Here is a 23,784-nt window from a genome sequence, read left to right as displayed (position 1 = left end):
TATGCTGTTAAAAACACATCTTTTTATGATTTTGAAGACACTCATCTGTATTTTCTTCTACAAGTTCGCGCCCCCCCCCCCCCCCCCCCAAGTTATAGTCTTAAACCTGCTGGAATTTAATTTTGGGTAATGTTTTTTACATTACAAATTAGTGAAGAGGTTTTTTGCCTCTTTACTAGTTTGTAATGCCACCTCTCATATACCAATTTCCATGTATGTGTAGGCCTATTTCTAGGTTATTTGTTACATTGATGTTTTCTTAACCACATGGTTTTATTTACTATAGCTTTAAGTCATTCTATCTGATAAGGCAAGTTCTACCATGTTCTTTTTTGAAAAGCTATTGGTTGTTTCCTATCTCATTAGATAGAATTTTAGAATCGCTATATCAAATTTTACAAAAATTCTTGGTTGGCTTTTATTCTGACACCAACTGCAATGCCATTCAATTTTGACTCTAGCCACCTGAAACTGGAGTCAGATTTCACACATGTAAAGGTATGGTCACCAATAAGACAGCCCCATGTCAGATGCCAGCTATAAGTTCCTGTGACTCCCTTCAGGTTTGATAATTTGCTAAAACTACTCACAGAACACAGTGATGTTCTGTTTTTACAATTATGGCTTTATTTAAAGGATACAAATGAGGACCAGCCAAATAAAGAGACATATAGGGCAAAATGTGGGAGGGTCCCAGTATAGAGCTTCTATGCTCTCTCCCGTTGGTATCAGGGCGCACCACCCTCCCAGCACATCAAGGTATTCACCAGTCTGGAACCTCCAGTGACCTCCGGTTGTAGCAGAGTTTATAGTAGAGTTTTGGCCATTTGAACTCAATCTCCTGTCCTTTTCCCCTCCACAGAGGTGGGGCTGATATCATGTGGATCAAAACCCCAACTTATTGGTCTTTCTGGTACGATTAGTCCCTGTCCTTGAACCCTTTCATTTTTTGGGGATAAATCCCTCGAGATTATTTTATGTAATTTCTTTAGTATGTCGCTGGATTCAGTTTGCTTGTATTTTGTTCAAGATTTTTGTGTCTATATTCATAAAGGATATTTATCTATAGTTTTCTTGTGATTTCTTTGTTTTTGTATCAGGGTAATGCTGGCCTCCTAGAGTGAGTTGGGAAATATTGCATCCTTTTCTGTGTTTTGGAAGTGTTTGAGGATTGGTGTTAATTCTTCTATGAATATTTGGTAGAATTAACTGGTGAAGCTATCTGGTCCTGGGCTATTCTTTGGGGTAAGTTTTTGATTACTGACTTAATCTTCTGGGTATTCAGATTCTGTATTTCTTTTTTATTTTATTTTATTGATTTTTCACAGAGAGGAAAGGAGAGGGATAGATAGTTAGAAACATCAATGAGAGATGTACATGCCCTTGACTGGAATCTAACCTGGGACCCTTCAGTCCGCAGACCGACGCTCTGTCCATTGAGCCAAACTGGTTTCGGCCAGATTCTGTATTTCTTGAGTAATTTTTGGTAGTTTCTAGGAATTTGTCTATTTTATTTAGATTATCTAATATGTTGGCATTCATTTGTAAAGAATTTTTTCTTAGTAATCCTTTTATTTCTGTAAGGTCATTAGAATATTCCTTTCATTCCTGACTTAAGTAATTTGAGTCTTTTTTCAAATTTTCTTCATTAATCAAGCTAAAGGTTTATCACTTCTGGTCATCTTTTTAAACAACCAACTTTTGGTTTTATTGAGTATGATTTTATTTATATTAAATTTCCAATCTTCTATCTCTGTGGATCTGCCTATATCTAGGCAGATCCATAGAGATAGAAAGTAGACTAGGGTTGACATAGATTGAGGTGGGGAAATTGGAAGGAACAAGATTTATTTCTGGGTTGATGAAAATATTCCATGATTAGGATGATGGTTGCACAATATTGTAAATATACTAAAACCCATTGAATTGTACACATTAAAATGCTTAAAACAGTGGGTTTTATCTTATGTAAATTTTATTTCAGTAACATTTTTTCAAGAGTAAATTGACTATAGTAGGTCTATTTCTGGATCCTACATTCTGTTTCAGTTATCTGTTTGTGTATCTTGAGGCCAGTTCTCATTGCCTTGACTTAACTCAGCGTTTTTCAACCGCTGTTCCGCGGCACACTAGTGTGCCGCGAGATGTTGCCTGGTGTGCCGTAGGTGCAGACAAGACAAGAATTTTATAATTTTTCACTATTTTGTTTACTTAATATTTCATAATAAAGTAATTATAAAATACTTTCTTTGTGTTTATTTGATTCCTATTCAAGAGAATTACTTTATATATAGTCAATATAGGCACAGAGTTAAATTTTTTAACATTTTCTAATGGTGGTGTGCCTCGTGATTTTTTTCATGAAACAAGTGTGCCTTTGCCCAAAAAAGGATGAAAAACACTGACTTAACTCTAGCTTTGTAATAAGTCTTGAAGTCAGGTAATTTAAGTGCTCCAACTTTATTCTTTTTAAAGAGTGTTTTAGCTATCATAGGTTCTTTGCATTTCCATATGAACTTTAGAATAAGCTTACAAATTTCTACCAGAAAGTTTCCTGGCATTTTTATTGGGATTATGGTGAATCTGCAGACGAATTTGGGAAAAATTGACACCTTGATTTTGAGTCTTCTGATACATGAGCCTGGTACATTGCTCCGTTTATTTAGGTGTTGTTTTTTTCCGTTTTTCTTAGCAATGTTTTGCAGTTTTCACTGTATAGGTCTTCTACATCTCTTGTCACATTTATCCCTGAGTGTTTTATGCTCCTTCCTCTTTGCCTCTTTACCTAGATAGTAGCTGGATCAATTATAGGGTTGATCTTTGTTTCACATCTTCATATATTACTGTTCACTGTCTTTTTTTTTTTTAATATGTTTTATTGATTTTTCACAGAGAGGAAGAGAGAGGGAGAGAGAGTTAGAAACATCGATGAGAGAGAATCATCGATCAGCTGCCTCTTGCACACCCCCTACTGGGGATGTGCCCGTAACCAAGATACGTGCCCTAGATTGGAATCGAACCCGGGACCTTTCAGTCCGCAGGCCGACGCTCTATCTATTGAGCCAAACCGGTCCCGGCTGTTCACTGTCTTTTTGTTGCTTCTTGTATAATGTCTTAATTGCCATTGTTTCATATATTTTGTTTCATGTTGTTTCAGTCAGGTAAGGTAAATACAGTCCCTGTTAATCCATATTTATTAAAGACATAAGCCCATTACTTTTTTCACTGTCATATTAAGGGGTTTGGGCAGCATGGGCAGCCTACCATCTTCATGTAATGTATCTCTGTCATTCTACTTTTAGAGAATTAAATTTCTGGTACCTTTTATTGCCTACCTACTGTATGCTAAACCTCTATGTCTTATGAATAAAACTCTAATGGAACTTACATTCTAGTGGTTTCTAACATTACATGGTGAACATAATGTCTGTTTACATGAAATAGGAAATATATGCTTTCCTTAAGAGTTTATTGGCTTGAATGAATCACAACCAAGGGTCTACAAGCCATTTAAAGTATGTTAAAATACCAGTTTCAAATTTAAATAAGTATACATCTATTTGCCAAAATGTCGAATAGACTAGCAATGACATTGTATCATTACCTTTATATGAAATATTCTCAACTCAGTGTGGTAAAATTTGTACTATGCTGATCAAACATTCTGATTGATAGTTAGTAATAACCTGGCAAAGTAAAACACAGGATAGTTTAAGAATTCAGTTTGGGCCGAAACTGGATAGGCTTGTTGGATAGAGCATCGGCCTGCGGACTGAAAGGTCTTGGGTTCGATTCTGGTCAAGGGCATGTACCTTGGTTGCAGGCACATCCCCAATAGGGAATGATCGATGATTCTGTCCCATCAATGTTTCTAACTCTCTATCCCTCTCCCTTCCTCTCCGTAAAAAATCAATAAAATATATTAAAAAACAAAACAAACAAACATGTCCATCATTTCACCCTTAAAAAAAAGAAAAAAAAAATTCAGTTTAGTAGTTTGGTAAACCAAATTCCATGTGTATCTCTGGTGAAAAATAATGGGAAACAATGTGGTGTAGATTTTTTAAAATTGTTGAAAGTATTATAGATGTCCTCTCTTCCTCCCTCCCTATTGAACCCTTCCACCTTGCCTCTTCCCAGCCTCCCAGGCCTTCACCACACTATTTTCTATGTCCATGGGTTATGCATATATGCATATAAGAACTTTGGTTAATTCCACCCCTCCCCCATCCCTGCCTTGGTATAGATATTTTTTAATGGTCTTTATTGTTAATTGGGTTAGAATCTTAACCTTTCCACTTGATATTTGTGTCACTTGGGAAAGGTATTAACTTCTGATCTTCATCAAAGGGAAACAATAATACTCATCTTTAAAATTGTTTTTAAAGGACCTGATATTAGCCCCCCTTTTCTTGAAATGTTAAAAACCAATATAACATATGCCTATTTCTTTTTAGATAGTTCATGTATAAAATTGGATCAATTTATAATTTATTCTTCTTTAAATTCACATGACCTGCTCAAATACATATGTCTTTAATTTTATTTTAAAAATTAGGAAGTCTATCTTTGGCTATGATGGAGTAATAAGGAGTCTTTACCCTCTTGTTATTGGTGCTAGTAAACTGGACTAAAATATACAAATTGTCTCTTTTTAGGTATTATACCATAAGTAGAGTAGGAAGGACTGTGCTCCCTGAGAGAGAAATAAAAAAGATGAGCTTTGTAATTACAATGGCTTCCTTCCTGCCTACCAATTTTTATGGAATGATATCAAAACACTCAATAACTATAGTGTAACATTGGTGTTTTCCAGCATTCAAACAGGAATTTCTAGACATGCCAAGAAATGGGTCCAGTGTAACCCATAATCAAGAGAAAAGTCAATCCAAAGAAACAGATTGGAAAATCACATAAATGATGGAGCTAGCAGACAGGATGTTAAAATAGCTATTATAACTAATAAATGTATTCAGCTATTATAACGTGTTTAAAGAAAAATATGAATCTAATGGGTAGATTAGTGGAATATAAAAATGAACCAAATGGAACTTCTAGGAATGAAAAATAGTGGTGTCTGAAATTTAAAAAAATAATTGAAAGTATTTAGCAACAGCTTAGACAGTGCAGAAGACCAGACCAGTGAACTTGAAGATACAGTAATTGCCTTTAACTTAAAATGAAGCTGAAAAAGAAAACTGAAAACAATCAAATGATTCATTATCTGTGGGAAAATATTAAGCAGATTTAATAAAGTATAGTTGACATCTTACAAGAAGGATGGAACCAAAAATATTATAAGAAAACATGACTCAACAGTTTCCAAATTTGATGAAAATAATAAACTCACAGATTCAGTAATCTCAACAAACCAAAAGCAGAATAAGCACAAAAACCAAAGACATAATCAACTCCTAAAAATTAGTGTTAAACAGAGAACTTTGGAAAGAAGATAACTAAAGGAAAAGACATTACGTACAGAGAAACAATGAAGACTTTTTTGTCTGAAACTATGCTAACTAGGAGATAATGAATCATTTTTTAAGTACTGAATGAAAAGAACTGTCAACATACGTGTCCAGGAAAATATCCTTTGAAATGTGGGTGTAATAAAAACCTTTTCATACAAATAAAGCCAGATAATTTGTTACTAGCTATCTGACAGGTATTATAAGTGACATCATCAAAAGAATAAAAAAAAAAAATGTATATACTTTTATTGATTCCAGAGAGGCAGGGAGAGGGAGAGGGAGAGAGAGAAACATCAGTGATGAGAGAGAATCATTGATTGGCTGCTTCCTGCACGTCCTCTACTGTTGATTGAGCTGGCAACTTGGGCATGTGCCCTGACTAGGAATTGAACCATGACTTCCTGGTTTATAAGTTGACAGTCTACCACTGAGACACACTGGCTGGGCTACAAGTGACATATTCAGATAAAGGAAAATGGATCAAATGATAGCTTGGATTTGACAAAGATGAAGAATGCAAGAAATTATAAATATGTGAATAAATATAAAATACACTTTCCCTGATTTTAAAAAATCTTTTAAAAAAAACAACCTAGGGTACATACAAGGAACAATCAAAAATGCATAAATAAGTGGACTAACAAATCGATGTTTCCCTCCTCCTTCTTTCTCCCTCTCTTCCTCCCCCCTTTTCACTCTGGAAAAAAAAAAATCTAAAGTTGTAACTGGAAATTTCAACACTTCTCTATCAGTAATTAATAGTACAACTAGAAAGAAAATCAGTCAGAATATAGATGACAAGAATATCGTTATAAACAAACTGGATGTTATTGACAATTCTGGCACACTTTAACCAACACAATGGAAAACACATTCTTTTAAAAATGATTGAAAATAACTCAAATGTTGATGTGAATTAACTGGAAATCTTAAACGATAATGGTGAGAAGATTAAATAGTGCAACTACTTTGGCAAAACATTTGGGAGTTTCTTATTAAGTTAAATCCACATCTAAACATATAACTCATCAGTTCCCACTACTGTTTACGCAGGAGAAACAAAAATATACGTATTTGCTCATAAATGTTTATAGTTTTTTAAAACTAGAAATAACCCAAATGTTCACTAGATGATTGGATGCGCATATCCTATCTAATAAAGAGGGAATATGCTAATTGACCATTAAGCCCTCATAAAGATGGAGGTGCCCATAGCCAATAAGGAGGGAATATGCTAATTGACTGCCACACCCTCAAAGATGGTGGCACTCACTGCCACAAGAAGGCGGTGCCCAATCCCCTCAGCCCCGCCAGGGTCACTGCCTCCGGAGTCCCCCAGTCCCCTCAGCCCCTCAGCTGCCCAGGGCCGGCCGAGGCTTGCACTGCCATCAGTGGCAGCAGCAGATGTGTGATGCGGGTGTTGCCTTCCCCTGATCACTGGGTTGCCTCCTGCCTCTGAGGGCTCTTGGACTATGAGAGGGAGCAGGCCGGGCTAAGGGCCCCCTTCTAGTGCATGAATTTTTATGCACTGGGCCCCTAGTATATTTTTACAATGAGTTTACTTGTCACATTAAAAAGAAGTGAATTGCTGGTAAATACAAAACATGGGTAGATCACAAAACATGGGTAGATCTCAAAACATTATGCTGATTGAAAAAAGCAAGACAAAATGAGTATGTGCAGTATGATTCCATTTATATGAAACTCTAGAAAAGATAAATCTGTAGGGACATATTTGTGGTTCTTGAGGGTGGGAATGGGTTGACTGACTGAGAAGGGCGTTACAAGTCATGGACTGTTCTGTTTCGCTTATATTTTACTTACCTTTGTCTGTTCTCTTGTCATGTTAATAAGCTTACTCATAAATGCCAGCGTATGGATGGCTACTACTTGTAAGTTGATAGCAAGGGTATAGTTGATTGGATGGCATAAATGCACGTTTCATTTAGTGGTTTTAGAACTTTGTTGTGTTTTTATCTGGTTCTTTAAGTATGAGTAAAAAAAATGTGTATTATTGTTTATGGCTTAGGAGAAATTCGTTTTTATGAAAAACTTTTTTTTTGAAGTCCAAGTTATTCATTTAATAAGTCTTTCTCAGATGTATATGAGATAGACACTGTCCTAGGTGCTGAAGATACAGGCCTGTTCAATGTGCGATAGAGGTGATCAAACAGGCATATATCATAGAGTTTTGGGACACTCAGCAGGGGTACTTAATATGAAAAAGTAAAAGAATAATATGAAAGAATAATAAAAGGATTATTTCCTAAGGTGAAGCAATCAAACAACTCAGAATGAGTAAAAGTGGGTTGAGGATAGAGGGAACTGCACGTACTAAGGTTGAGGCTGTGCATAAACAGCATGGAATGTTTGGAATTCTAAGAAGTTGAGCCATGGATTTGTTGAGCCATTAAATCAAAACTAGAAGCTCATTATTCTGGACTTTTTATTATATAAGAAAAAGTAACCCCTATTTATGAAGCTACTCTGGTAAGGTTTCTGTTATTTGAATGTATCTATAACCAGCACATTGAGATAACATTTTAAATTTGAAGCAGAGAGATGGATGAGATCTTTTAGAAACACAAGAAATGAAGTCCTAAAAGAGAACCAACTTTCAAAGGAAAGGCATAAGGTCTGCAAAAGAATTTTAGAAGGGATGAAAAAACTGTAGAAATCAGAAAAGTGGTGTCACAAGATGGCTAGGCTTCAAGGAAGAAGTGGTCCCAGTGTCACATGCTGCTAAATTGAGACAAAGACTAAAGCATTCATTTAATATAATTAATGGAAGTCAGATTTGGTGAGTCTGGAACAAGTGGGTGACAAAATAGAGACTGAGGGTATAGAACTTTCAGAAGGGGAAGAGAGGAATATATGTTAGCTCAGTGTGGGGAGAAGGGGACTTTTAGCATGATAGTCCCAAGTTAATTTTCAAAAACACCACAAGTACCTTCTTTTTGTTTTTTGAGGCCAGCAGCAGTTTAAAAAATCCATTGAAAATAATATCTATGTGAAAATATTTATAAATTTCACTTTTGTGGTTTGGCAAGGGACCCAGTCTTAGCAAACTGTTCTTTCTAGGAACATTTGTTTTTTTTCTTTAAAATGCAGAAGATTTAGTCAACAATTATTTTCTTTTTTTTAAATCCTCAATGGAGGATATGTTTTTATTGATTTTAGAGAGATGAAGGGAAGGAGGGATGGATGGAGGAAGGGAGGGAGGAAGAGAGAGAGAGAGGGAAAGAGAGAGAGAGAGAGAGAGAGAGAGAGAGAGAGAGAGAGAGAGAGAGAGAGATACATTTCCTGACCAACATTCATGCCCTGACTGGGAATCTAACCCGCAACCTTTTGGTGTATGCTATGACACTCCAGCCAACGATGCCATTCAGCCAGGGCATCTTATTTTCAATTACATTAGATTAGAATTTATGAACATCAGAGCTAAGTATCCAAAAATGAAGCTGAAAGGGGTTGGGGAAGTTTTTCAACATAACTGAACAATCTCAATGGAATACTTTCAAACAATCCTATCTAATATGCAAATTGACCATACCTCTGCTACACCCACAAGCCATGCTCACTAGCCAATCAGGAGTGAAAATGCCAATTAACCCCAACAACATGGCTGTGGCCATGGAGTGAGCAGGAGGCGTGGCTCCGCTCCAGGCTAGAAAGTTTTACTTATTTATTTATTTATTCATTCATTCATTCACTTATTTATATATTTATTTTTTAAAATATATCTTTTTTTTCTCTTTTTTTTCTTTTTTTTTTTACAGAGAGGAAGAGAGAAGGATAGAGTTAGAAACATTGATGAGAGAGAAACATCAATCAGCTGCCTCCTGCACACTTCCTACTGGGGATTTGCCCACAACCAGAATTGAACCTGGGACCTTTCAGTCCACAGGCCAAAGCTCTATTCACTGAGCCAAACTGGTTTTGGCATAGGCTACAAAGTTTTATTTATTTTCATTTATTTATTTATTTATTTATTTATTAATAAATCTTTATTGTTCATATTATTACAAATGTTCCTCTTTCCCCCCCCTCCATTGCTCCCCTCCACCAGGTTCCCACCCCACCTTCTGCCCTTTCCCCACCCCCCATTGTCCTCATCCATAGGTGCACAGTTTATGTTCAGTCTCTTCCCACACCCTCCTCTCCCCTTTTCCCCGAGAATCGTCAGTTCACTCCTTTTCCATACCTCTGATTCTATTATATTCACCAGTTAATATTGTTCATGAGATTTTTTTTTAATTTCCTTGGTTTTTATTTTTTTATTTTTATTTTAATATATTTTATTGATTTTGTACAGAGAGGAAGGGAGAGAGATAGAAAGCTAGAAATGCCGATGAGAGAGAAACATCGACCAGCTGCCTCCTGCACAGCCCCTACCGGGGATGTGCCTGCAACCAAGGTACATGCCCTTGACCGGAATCGAACCCAGGACCTTTCAGTCCCCAAGCCGATGCTCTATCCATTGAGCCAAACCGGTTTCGGCTAATTTCCTTGGTTTTTAGATTCACTTGTTGATAGTTACATATTTGTTGTTCATAATTTTTATCTTATCTTCTTCCTCTTCCTAAAGAACCCCTTCAGCAATTCATATATTTCTGGTTTGGTGGTGATGAACTCCTTCAGCTTTTTTTTTTAATTTGTGTAGCTCTTTATCTGGTCTTCGATTCTGAGTGATAGCTTTGCTGGGTAGATTATTTTTGGCTGTAGGTTCTTGCTATTCATCACCTTGAATATTTCTTGCCATTCTCGTCTGGCCTGCATGGTTTCTGTTGAGAAATCAGCTGACAATCATATGGGTGCTCCTTTATAGGTAACTACCTGCTTTGCTCTTGCTGGTTTTAAGCTCTTGGAATTTTAATGATGTGTCTTGGTGTGGTCTTCTTTGGATTCCTTTTGTTTGGAGTTCTGTGCGCTTCCTGGACTTGTAAGTCTAATTCTTTCACCAGGTGGGGGAAGTTTTCTGTCACTATTTCTTTCAGTATGTTTTCGATATCTTGCTCTCTTTCATCTTCTGGGACCCCCATAATTCTGACGTTGGGTTTTCTTGAAGTTGTCCCAGAGGTTTCTTACATTATCTTCAACTTTCTGGATTCTCTTATCTTCTTGCTTCTGAGGAAGAGTGTCTTCTGGCTCTTTATGTTCCAAATCTTTTACTTGATTCTTGCGATCTTCCATTCTGTTTTTAGGACTCTGTGTAATATTTTTTATTTCAAACAATGTATTCTTTATTTCTTGTTGATTCCTTATTATTTCTTGTTGATTCCTTATTATTATATGATCCCTTTTCATATCCTCATAGGTCTTATCGACCTTTTCTAGGAAATTCTTGAAAAACCTTATAACAGTGGTTTTGAACTCTATATCCAGTCACTTTTTGTCCTCCATTTCTTTCATTTGTGATCTGTTTCCTTGTCTCGGCATTTTCGCAGCTTCCCTGGGTTGATAGCCTTAAAAGTCTCTGTGTTCAACTTGGATGGGGTGGAGTTTCAGGGTGGAGCCTACAGCTTTGGCTTCCGTCAGCCACGCCTATGTAGCTCCTGACTCTCAGTGTTCCTCAGGGTCCTTTGGTACTCACTGCAAGCACCTTTGAGAGTGAGGTGCCCTCGAGTTTAGCTTGCTACCAAACAGTCTAGGCTCTCCCCCAATGAGCCCAGAACTGGGATTCAGTTCAGTTGGAAGTGGGATTGGAAGTGGGGTTCAGAGCAGCCTGGAGCTTTTGTCTCCTTCCCGCCAGGGCAATCTAGCAGCAGAGTCAAAGTCCGTCCTCTATGCGTAATGTGTGCACCTCCAGGGGCTCTGCCTTTCACGGTTCCCCTGATATTCCGCCTCACAGCCTAGGCTCCCTCTGTATGAGCCTGGGTTCCCAGGGTCTGGCCTAGAACTGGGGTTCAGCGCTGTTGGGTCTGGGGTTCAGCACAGTCCAGAGCTTTTGTCTCCTTCCCGCTAGGGAACGCCAGACAGGCACTCAGCCACCCCTCCTCTCTGGCTCTGTCCTCTCCCCTCACGCATGGTGTCTCCATACCTTAGGCTTTTACAGCTCCTCTTATTTTCCTTCTGGTTTTCTCTTTCCTTCTCGTTGTAGAACTTCCAGTCAGTGGACTTTCCTGTAGTTCTGGGTAATGTCCATTTTGTATTTTATTTGTATTTTATTGAAATTGTTGTGTGCGGCTGCGGTTAGGTGTTTACCTGTGCAGCCATCTTCGAGCTTCCATAGACTACAAAGTTTTAATTATAGAAGATAAATAAATCCCAGATAACAGGGCCTCCTCTTGGGTCACCGGGGACGTGGCCAGCCTGCAAACCACCACAGACTGCCCCATGCCCCAAGGGAACCCCCACCCTGATCCGAGACACTCTTCAGGGCAAACCAGCTGGCCCCCACCTGTGCACCAGGCCTCTATCCTACCTAATAAAAGCATAATATGCAAATTTAATGTCACTACAACACACAAGATGGCTACCCCCATGTGGTCAAAGATCCTGCCCCCATGTGGACACAAGATGGCCACCATAAGATAACCAGCAGGGGAGGACAGTTGGGAGGGGCCAGGCCTGCAAGGGAAGGCAGTTGGGGGGCGATCAAATTTGTAGGGGAGGGCAGTTAGGGGTAACCAGGCTGGCAGAGGAGGGAAGTTGGGTGTGACCAGGCCTGCAGGGAAGGGCAGTTAGGGGCAATCAGCCTGGCAGGGAAGCATTTAGGCATTAATCAGGCTGGCAGCGGAGTGGTTAGGGAGTGATCAGGCTGGCAGGCAGAAGTGGTAGGGGCAATCAGGAAGGCAGGCAGGCGAGCAGTTGGGAGCCAACAGTCCTGGATTGTGAGAGTGATGTTTGACTGCCCATTTAAATCGGGCCTAAATGGGTTGTTGGACATCCCTCAACAGGTCCCAGATTAGAGAGGGTGCTGGCTGGGCTGAGGGACACCACTTCCCCCAACCCCCCATGCATGAATTTCATGCACTGGGCCTCTGGTTATCTTATAAAAAATTACCTTAATCAGATAATTAACATCTCACCTATCCTGAATCTGTAGGGAAGAGAAGGGTTTTTAAACTGAGATGTTTGTGTGCCTTTTGGGTTGTCTTAACACTTTGAACATATTAGCCGAAATTTGTATGTTTACATAAATTTACATGAAATTTGTGCATGGGGGTGTATGTCCCAATCTGGGACCCTTTGAAAGATGTCTGACTGTGGACATCCCTCTCACAATCCAGGACTGCTGGTTCCCAATTGCTCGCTTGCTTGCCTTCCTGCTTGCCCCTAAAAACTCCCCTGCCAGCCTGATAGATGCCTAACTGCCCTCCCCTGCAAGCCTAGTCCCTTCCAACTGCCCTCCCCTGCTGGCCTGATCGTCCTCAACTGCCCTCCCTTGTAGACCAGGCCGCTCCCAACTGCCCTCCCCTGCTGGCCATCTTGTGGTGGCCATCTTGTGTCCACATGGGGGCAGCCATCTTGTGTGTTTGGAGTGATGGTCAATTTGCATATTACTTTTTTATTAGGATTTTGTTAGGATGTCTATAGCTTTCATTGAAACACTAAGAGGTTGTCTTATATTGGAATACCCAAGAAGCAGACCTTGAGACAAAAATGTGAATGCAAGTAGTTTGCTTGAAAAGTGATGCCAGAAACACTGATGAAGGAGGAGGAAGTGAAACTGGGAAGGGGGGAAAACCGATACAGTATATACTGAGTGGCTAGATAATCATGACCACCTGACGTTCGTAGGCAAATTAGCTGTACACTGCATCGAATGGAAGCTGATATGGAAGCTGAAGGCCTGTTCAAACACCTTTGCTATCTGCAGTTACCAAGATAAAACGTCTCCACTTTGCACAGGAACACAAGGATTGGACAGTCAAGCATTGGAAAAAAGTCATGTGGTCCAATGAATCACATTTCCAGTTGCATCATGCAGATGGCAGAGTGAGAATTTCATGGAAACAGCATGAAAGTATGCTCCCCACATGCATGAGTACAACCCTTCAAGCTGGTGGGGCAGTGTTATGGTTTGGGGCATGTTTTCCTGGCATGATTTGGACCCTTTAATTCGTGTGGAACAACATCTGGATAGTACAACATACCTACCATGTTTCCCTGAAAATAAGACATCCTCTGAAAATAAGACCTACTTACAGGTTTCCTTCTGAGTGAAGGAATCCCCCCGAAAATAAGGCCCCCCTAGGCTAAACATGAGAGATTTGGTCCACTGATTCTGAAAGATATGGAGTCACAAGAAATTCACCAGGAAATTCAGGAATTGGATTGTTATGATAATGTTCCAGAAGATGATGACATGATTGTCATTGAATAAATGAGTAAATTCTTGATACTGTAGGATTCACAGTTTGTCTGGTTTGTGTTGACAACTACCATACTACCGTACCGTATACAGGTAATAAATTTCCTTTATTTTCATTTAACAATAAATGTGTAGCATATTCTTCTTCATGGAAAAATAAGACATCCCCTGAAAATAAGACCTAGCGCATCTTTGGGAGCAAAAATTAATATAAGACACTGTCTTATTTTCGGGAAAACAGGGTAAGTATCATTGCTGACCAAGTTAATCCTATTATGGTGATGGCATATCTCAATGGAGATGGCTTCTTCCAACAAGACAATGCGCCATGCCACGGTGCTCATATTGTGCAGGAGTGGTTTCAAGAACACGAGGCAGACTTTACCTTGCTTAGGTGGCCCCCACAATCACCAGATCTCAATCCATTTGAGCATTTGTGGAACGAAGTTAAAAGCCATCAGGCAATTGGTTCCACAACCATCAAACCTCACAGAACTGGACAGTGCTATTCATCAGACATGGTGTCAGATTCCTTGCATCACCTTTCAAAATCTCGTGGAGTCAAAGCCAAGAAGAATCGCCACAGTATTGAAGGCAAAAGGTGGTACTGATGAGGTGTTCATAATAACCTTGCCTCTCAGTGTATGTTACCAAGTTACTTTATTCACACCTGAAGCTGAATCTTCCTGTTGAACTCTGAGAGAGTATAGATCACATTTCAAATTTATCCCAGCCAAGGGGTAAAGAAGCTTCTGTCAGTTATTGGTTGAAAGCTGCTCCCAGGAACAGTTAACTCCCCTGGCCTGCACTGGAACCCAAAGTGCTGTGGGGATGAAGGTGAGCTGCTGCCAGCATCTGCTAGTAGAGGTAACAGTAAAATACAACTTCATTTTCTGGTTAATTAAAGGTACTTAAAAGTTGTTGTACTTGCCGAAACCGGTTTAGCTCAGTGGTAGAGCGTCGGTCTGTGGACTGAAAGAGCCCAGGTTCGATTCCGGTCAAGGGCATGTACATTGGTTGCGGGCACATCCCCGGTAGGGGGTGTGCAAGAGGCAGCTGGTCGATGTTTCTCTTTCATCGACGTTTCTAGCTCTCTATCTCTCTCCCTTCCTCTCTGTAAAAAAATCAATAAAATATATATATATTTTTAAAAGTTGTTGTACTTGACTGGAAACTCTATGACAGTAAGGAATTGTCATTCATTCATTCATTCATTCATTTATTTATTGTTAATCCTAACCCGAGGATATTTTTTCCATTGATCTTTAGAGATAGAAAGGGAAAATGGGAGGGGGAGAGAGAAATGTCCATGTGAAAAGACACATCAGTTGGTTGCCTCCCATAACACCCTGGACAGAGGTCGAATCGCAACCCAGGTACCTGCTTTTGACCAGGAATTAAACCTTAGACCCTTCAGTACATGGGCCAACACTAACTACTGAGCTACACTGGTCAGGGTGGAATGATTAATTTTTAGGTGTTACTGTTAACATTATGGTATTTTTTAAAGAGTACTTACCCCTTAGAGCAGTGGTTCTCAACCTTTCTAGTGCTGCGACCCTTTAATACAGTTCCTCATGTGGTGACCCCCAACCATAAAATTATTTTTGTTGCTACTTTGTAACTATAATTTTGCTACTGTTATGATCATAATGTAAATATCTGTGTTTCCTGATGGTCTTAGGCAACCCTGCTAGCGTTTCTCAGCCTGTGGGTCATGACTCACAGGTTAAGAACCGCTGCTGTAGAGCCTAAGACCATCGGAAAACAAAGATATTTACATTACAATTCATTAATAGTAGCAAAATTACAGTTACGAAGTAGCAACAAAAATAATTTTATGGTTGGGAGGCACTACAACATGATCTGTATTAAAGGGTCGAGGCATTAGAAAGATTGAGAACCATTGCCTTAGAGATACACAGTGAAATATTTAGGCATCAAGTTATGATATCTGGATTTACTTTAAAATAACATTGGGAAAGACAAAGTCTCGTGGTCATATATTGATCATCATTGGAGTGAATGGTTAAATAACCAATATATAAAAATGCCAGAAACGTGTGTTTTGTCTTAAAGTCTAGAATTATGAAATATTCACAGGAACAAATCTTTTGAAGTCTTCTGGCTGAAGCTATTAAAAAAAATTTTTTTTTATTGAGTTCAGAGAGGGAGAGGGAGAGAGAGAGAGAGAGAGAGAGAGAGCGAGCGAGAGCGAGAGCGCGCGCGCAATGATGAGAGACAATCATTAATAGACTGCCTCCTGCATGTCCCCTAGTGGGAAATCAAGCCTGCAACCCAGGCATACACCCTGACTGGAATTGAACTGCGACCTCCTGGTTCATAGGTCGATGCTCAACCACTGAACCATGCTGGTCGGGCAAGGCTAACCCTGTTTTTATTGCTTATGTTTTGCTGTTTCAACTGACCAAACTTAAAAATCACCAACATTTTATTCAGACAGTCTGCTTTGCTTATTGAACATTTTTAACAGTTAGCTGGCTGGGCTCCAAATAAGGTGTCAGCATTTTGCTTTAAATAAGACATTGATCACCATCTGGTGGTGAATAACAGTAACTTTGGTTTGTATATTACTTTATGGTTTATAAAGTGTTTTCATATACATTTCCTCATTAATTGAAATAACTGTAGAAATTATAATGAACCTATTTAGTTATGCTTTGCGTCACAATTTCAAGAAACTGTAAGATGACAAATATGTAGCTCATCTAGTTATTTTTTGCTTGTCAAATGAATGTCGATTTGAAAGAAAATGAACTTATCACTTGTTACTAGGGAATAAAGACTATTTAACTTTCATAAGGAAATGGAGTACTTTTGCCTTAGCTGGATTGGCTCATTGGATAGAGCATCGGCCTGTGGACTGAAGGGTCCTGGGTTTGATTCCAATCAAGGGCACATGCCCAACTGCAGATTCTATCCCCAGTAGGGAGCGTGCAGGAGGCAGCCAATGAATGATTCTCTTTCATCATTGATATTTCTATCTATCTCCCTTCCTCTCTGAAATCAATAAAAATGTATTTAAAAAAGAAAGAAATGGAGTTCTTCTAAGTTCACAATTTTGCAAAATAAGTTAGAACCATAAGAGCTTAACAATAACTAACAAAATAGAACAATTATAACAAAAATTATATTAAGAATTATAATGGAAGTTATGTGAGTGTGGTTTCTTTAAAAATATCTTATTGTACTATACTCACCCTTCTTGTGATGATATGAGATGGTATAATACCTACATGATGAAATTAAATGAGGTAGATACACTGACAAAGGGGCAGTTTATACCCAGGCAAGATAGGGTGGGATGATGAAATATTTTATCACACTACTCAGAACAGCATGCAGTTTAAACTTTTTAATTATTTTTTTACTGTGGTTGACCTTGGGTAATTGAGACTGCAGAAAGCAAAACTGCAGTTCATTGGGGGTGGGGATGGGAAACCTATCTATCATAAAAGGGTAATATGCTAACTAGACTGGCAGACTTTACGGACGTCCTTCTGGACAAAGCCATGGTGGCAGGGCCAAGGCAGAGACGGTTAGGGGCAATCAGGCCAGGAGGGGAGGGCAGTTGGGGGCAACCAGGCCTGCAGGGAAAGGCAGTGGAGGGCGGGGAAAGACCAGGACAGCAGGGGAGCAGTTAGGTGTCAATCAGGCTGGCAGGCAGAAGCAGTTAGGGGCAATCAGGCAGGCATGCAGGCAGGCAGGCGAGTGGTTGAGAGCCAGCAGTCCTGGATTGTGAGAGGGATGTCCGACTGTCAGACAGTAAGACATCCCCCAAGGGGTCTCAGAATGAAGAAGGTGCAGGCTGATGGATACCCCTCCCCATGCACGAATTTTATGTACTAGGCCACTAGTATATATATATAAAAGCTTAGGTGACTGTTAGGACCGAAGGACCAGTCGGTAGCTGTGATGGGCACTGAGCCAGACTTTGCTGCTGGGGCCCTGACGGCCCCGAGTCTGGTTCACCTGCACCCCAGACCCAGACAGGAGGGAGGAGGGAGCTCGATTCCTCAGGGAATCAGCTGTTGGTTAGTTTGCTGTTGGGGCCCTGACAGCTTTGAATCTGGTTCACCCAATCGCCGGCCAGGCCACGAGACCCCATCCATACATAAATTTGTGCACCGGGCCTGTAGTTAGAATAACGTAGCATATGTGGTGAGGATAGAAGCCTGGCGTTTTATAGAGGTCTGATGCTAGAAAATCACTATATATAAGTATTTCTTTGGTTAAATACATAAATGTTATTTATTTCTGTATACAAATATCCACGGGAGCATTCAGTCTTCCATCTCTTCCCTGGAAAGGAAGAGAAAGGGGGAAAGAACTTGCAAATAAGTTGCAAATAAGAACTTGCAACAAGTAATATTATGATACTTGTTGGCTCTCACAGTTAACTGAAACCCAAAGCCACTTTCACCATCTTTTTCATCTCATGTTCCTCACCACTTTCCTGCATACTGTTAGTTCAGATAATTTCTCTTTCCCATCTATAGGAACTCTCTTTTCTTCCTTTCTACCTATAGAATATTTGTATTTTCCTCTCTCTCCCTCTCTCCCTATCTTCGGCTCTCTTTATTTTCTTCTCGCTATTCTAGTTCATCAGATAATTGAATGAACCAGTAACTGTACTTGGTATTGTGAATCAGGTGATGAAAAAGGCAGATGGATCTGGCCTTCATCATAGAGAGAGAAGGAAGGAGGAGGTAGTGATAGATATTTACAAAGTGATACTATAAAGATAATTAAAACTATTAGATGTCAAGAAGTTTACCCTTTTCTTTTTCTTTATTCCCCCCGTTTATTGTATTTATTTTTAGAAACTATAATTTTAAAAATATGTATGTATTTTCATTGATGTCAGAGAAAAGGGAGAGGGAGAGAGTAATAGAAACATCAGTGATGTGAGAGAATCATTGATTGGCTACCTCCTGCATGCCCCACACTGGGGATGGAGCCTGCAACCCAGAAATATTCCCTTGACCAGGAATCAAACCGTGATCTCCTTCTTCATAGTTTGACGCCCAACCACTGACCCATACCAGCCAATTTTTCCCCTGTTCATACTTAATTTTTGTTTTTTCTTAATTATCAACATTTTAAGGTAAATTTAAAACCAGTGTTTCAGCTAGTGAGTTAATTTCCTGCTTTATTTAAATATTAAAATTGCATGATAATTTTTTCCATTATCTTGTTCAAGATAAAATCAGGTGTAGCTAGGCAGTTTACAAGTTGGCTTGGATTTCAGTGAGATACAGCCTTTTTTTTTTTTTTTTTTTTTTTTTTTTTTTTTTTTTTTTTTTTTTTTTTTTTTTTTTTTTTTTTTTTTTGCAGTTTGAACACTGTCTCAAGGTAGTGTTTCATATTTTGAGTAACAGTGGTTGCTTTTGAATTTAAAGCAAAGTGTTTCTCAACCTTTTTTTCATGGTCATAGTCCTAGAGAGGATATTTTAATTTTAATTTAATTTAATATTTTCTCTCTAGCAATAGGAATTAAATACTAATGAATAAGGTTTTGTCAGAAAGTGTTAATATGTGGAAAACCATAAACCATTATCTGGAATTTTCTGCCTTCCTCGAGTACCAGTTTTTGTCCCTTTGGGATCACTATTGTTTCTATTGAGAATATATACTATAGTAGACTTTGCTTTTATTATTATAAATTTTCCATAAAGCAATTTGGAAGTGGAGTGACTTTTTCAAGAGTTTTAACTGTGGGTATGGATTGGAAAATAGTGCTGATGGTTACACAATGTTTGGATGTAATTAATGCCACTGAAATGTACACTTAAGCTGAGACCGGTTTGGCTCAATGGATAGAGTGTCGGCTTGGGGACTGAGGGGTCCCGGGTTTGATTCCGGGCAAGGACATGTGCCTTGGTTGCGGGCATGTCTCCGGTGGGGGTTGTGCAAGAGGCAGCTGATCGATTACTCTCTCTTGTCGATGTTTCTAACTTGCTATCTCTCTCCCTTCTTCTCTGTACAAAATCAATAAAATATTAAAAAAATAAAAAGAAAAAAAAAGAAATGTACACTTAAAATGGTTTTAACAAGTTTTATGTTGTGTATGTCATGACAGAATTAATCATTAACATCATTGACTTGTATACTATAAACGGATGAATCATATGGTATATGAATTATATCTCAAAGTTGTAGGAAAGGGATGTGTTGGAAGGAGTAGAAATAGCTTTCTGTTGCTATGGCAACTGTTGGATTAACTTTTAGAAATGGATAATGTCTCACAGTGTGTAGGTACAAAACCAAGAAACAGCTGTACAGAAAGGGAGGTTTGATTTGTAAGTTAGATCCATCCATTTGATATTTATAAAAGAACATTCTAAAGAGCCCTGGATTTGAAGATGAGAAGTCTGGTCTCATGCTTGGCTTCTATTTGAACTTGGGCAGTTCACATCACATCTTAGTTGCTTAGTTTTCCATTTTGTTAGAGAGTGTGAATTAGATCATTGCTTTCAGTTAAAAAATTCTAATATCCCGTGATTAGCTGTCGTTATTATAAGAAAAATACTTGACTCCATACATAGACATAATCATTGAATATTAGAGCAGGAGGACTTTGATCATCTGGTACAACTCTATATTTGGATGAGAAAATTGAAGTTTGTTCCTCTTTTTCCTGACTCTGTCTAGTGTTTTTCATAATATGCATATAGTTATATGATGTATAATGAGTTTTCAGTCAACAACAGACTGCTTATAAGGCAATGTTCCCATCTATATATGTAAAAGCCTAAGTGACCAGTTGATGGGTAGCTATGATGCACACTGACCACCAGGAGGCAGATGCTCAGTGCACAAGCATGGAAACATGGAACAGACTGATGAATCTCAGAGGGGAGGGGAAGAGCGGGAAGAGATTAACCAAAGATCTTATATGCATACTAGAGGCCTGGTGCATGAATTTGTGCACTGCTGGGGTCTGTTGGCCTGGCCTGCACCCTCTCGCAATCTGGGACTCCTTGGGGGAAGTTGGACTGCCGATTTTGGCCCAATCTCATGTCATGCCAAGTAATGCACTAATTTGTATACCAGTGCCTCTAGTAATTTTATAATTAAGCTGAAAAATTCCTGTGGCTTAGTGATGTTGTAGCTGTCATGATTTAGTGCAAGGCATCACACAGATATCACTGTGTTATATTTGCCTTCAGTATTTACCACAGAAACAGGCTGTAACCAGGGTTATTACTCAAGAGATATAGGGGAAGATAATTTATTACTCCCAATATATGTCTATTTGGCACAAGGATTATTTTAGACTGACTAATTTTAAGAGACCATAGGCATGGGAGAAGTTCTGAAAACCAAATAGAAGTTAACCTTTGTAAAATACATTTACATTTATAAGGGAAATCTCTATTAGGGATTTCTCCCTCGCTATACCTGAAGGAAGGGATGACCTTACCTCTGCAAACTCTTATCAATGCAAAAGATCACGACTTAAATCTTTATAACTACATTACACTTGTTTACCATGCTTTTCCAGGTAACATCTCTTTTAGCTGAAGATGGTATTTAAGGTGGTGGTTTCAGCCATTTTGACAAATTACTCCTGTTTTCCTGGAGCTCTCCCTGTGTACATGAAGTGTGCATGTCATTAAACTTTTGTGGGTTTTTTTCTCCTGTATTTCTGTTTTTTATTACAAGGATGTTCCAACCAAAACCCAAAAGGGTAGGGGGAAAATTACCTTTCCTCCCCTACAGAGCAATAGTTTGGAACAATTTCTTTGCTTTTTAGAAAACTTTAGGACGATTGATTAAATGAACTCTTTGAAGATAAGGTATATAAATGTGTAACAGTTATTATAAGGATCAGAAGGTCTGTGGAACTAGTCTCATTATTGCTAAACTGTGCTTCCCCAACAGAGATTATAAAAACTGGCCAGTAGTTAAAACTTTACTGTAAATTTATCTTCCAATCACTATATCTAAAATCAATGCTCTCTTATCATTCGACTGCATAAAATCAACTGTTCTTGTGGCTCTAATTATATCTATGTTTGTATAGAGGAAGTTTAAGTAAAAGACTTTATTGAGAAATTAGAAGAATTAGGTCATTTAATTAATGAGCTGTTGTAAACTTTCACTTAAAAAGAATTTTAAGTAGCATTGCAAACTCAGCAGAATTCTTAAGGTTTGGTACTGGAAAGATGCTTAGAAAAATGTCAGAATATAGAACATCTTTGGTGCTTGGGTCAGTAATGCAGTCTGGAATTGTTGCATCATACCTACCTCATTTGCCAGGTTTTCCATGAATTCACACAGCCTCTGAACTTCTTTTCTGCTTCAGAATCTTTCACCGTGAGGCCTTAGGAAACAGGTCTGTTGAAGGTTATGTATCAAATCCAGCATGTGAAAAGGTAGAGCTTTTTGTTCCATTAGGAAGAAACCTATATTTTTTTGCCTGGCCAGTGTGGCTCAGTGGTTGAATATCAATCTATGAACCAGGAGGTCACAGTTCAATTCCTGGTCACATGCCTGGGTTGCGGGCTCCATGGCAGCCAGTAGGCGACTCTCCCACATCATTGATGTCTCTGTCTTTCTCCTCCCTTCTCTCTGAAATCAATAAAAAAAACATATATACTTAAACAAACAACAAAACCCCTGTACATCTCAGAATAACATGAAGTTGGTAAATAGACAATTCTTTAGAGGGATGTTAATAATTACCTAATGTTGTAGAAATGCGATTACTTAGAAAATGTTTTAGGTGATGAGTGAATTTGCATATTCTTTGTATATTTTAGTGATTATGTGTTTTAAAAATATGATTGGTAATTTTCAGCTGCATTGTCCAAAACTATAATTACTTGTCATATGTGGCTATTTAAATCTTCTAAATTAATTAAAATTAAATGTTTAGTTTTTTGGTTTTGTTAGCTCCATATCAAGTGCTCAATGGTTACATTTGCTAGTCACTAAAATGGCTACTATATTGGAAAGGGCATATAAAGACTATTTCCATTGAATATACAACATTGTTTTTATAGGGTACTAGTGACCCAGTGCATGAAATTCGTGCACATTAAAAAGGGATTAATTAGAGGAAATAATATTGCTATTTGCCCTTTCTCTATAATAGAAGTGTCAGAGAGGAAAGAAAATTAGTAAAACGTATATGAAAACCTACCTCCTGTCAGAGTTTGGGGCACATCATGGGACCCAGAGTCAAGTCCCCACCCACCCTCATGCACCTCAAAATTGCAAGAGACCCATACCTGATCCCCCCCCCCCCCCCCATTGGGCTAGATTCAGACCTGGCCACTCCCACCCTTGTCAAGTCCTGTCTGAGGTCCCCCGACCCAGTACTGGGGATGCACCTTGAGGTCCCCTGTCAAGCCCCGCTGGGTGGGGAGCGTGGCCTGAAGCTCCCTGTTAAGCCCAGCCAGGCGGAGGGTGTGATCTGAGGTCCCCCAGCCTGGCACTGGGGCGGGGGCGGGGCGGGAGAGGGAGTAGAGCAGCCTGAGGTCACATTGCCCAGCACCAGCACAGGAAGTGCACCTTGAGGTCCCCCAGCCTGATGCCAGGCTGAGGTCCCCTGTCAAGCCCCAACCCCACGGGGGTGGGGGAAGGTGAAGCCCTGCTGATTGCTCATTAAGGGTCCTTATGGGAACTTGGCCTCAGCTGTGGGTGCAGCCATCTTTGTGATGGTGTGATGGTCAATTAGCATATTCCCTCTATTAGATAGGATAGTCAGTACTTCCTATTGGCAGGTTCTATATCTGGGGAGTCAACCAACTGCTGATGGAAAAGTTCCTTAAAAAATGTTACGTTGTTGCTCACATGTACTATGTAGTTAGACCTACAGTGATTGGATCTGTATTGAACATGTACAAGACTTTATTAATGTTCCCTAAACAATGCAGTATAAGAATTATTTACATAGATAGCATTTACATTTGATTGGGTAATTATAAGTAATCTAGAGATAGTTTAAAGTATAGAGGAGGATAT

The 23,784-nt window shown here is 39.1% G+C and overlaps 1 protein-coding gene across 7 annotated transcripts in view; it reads left to right on the top strand.

Moving 5' to 3' along the window:
- RSF1 (remodeling and spacing factor 1) overlaps nt 1–23,784 on the top strand; it is a 116,558-nt gene that overhangs the window by 17,697 nt on the left and 75,077 nt on the right. For 2 of the 7 annotated variants that reach the window (XM_045577666.1, XM_045577667.1), the window contains exon 1: nt 13,000–13,078. The exons of 4 other annotated variants lie outside the window; for them this stretch is intronic. The gene's annotated coding sequence lies outside the window, so the exon portion shown is untranslated. Of the gene's footprint in view, nt 1–1,101; nt 1,246–12,999; nt 13,079–23,784 lie in introns of those variants that run through there. One more of the 7 variants, XM_036428531.2, reaches the window with a different exon arrangement.

This window comes from Pipistrellus kuhlii, unplaced genomic scaffold (genome assembly GCF_014108245.1).
Source record: "Pipistrellus kuhlii isolate mPipKuh1 unplaced genomic scaffold, mPipKuh1.p scaffold_m20_p_9, whole genome shotgun sequence".
Taxonomy (NCBI): domain Eukaryota; kingdom Metazoa; phylum Chordata; class Mammalia; order Chiroptera; family Vespertilionidae; genus Pipistrellus; species Pipistrellus kuhlii.
The sequence above is the reverse complement of the archived record's forward strand: the minus strand, read 5'-3'. Positions and strand labels throughout refer to the sequence as shown.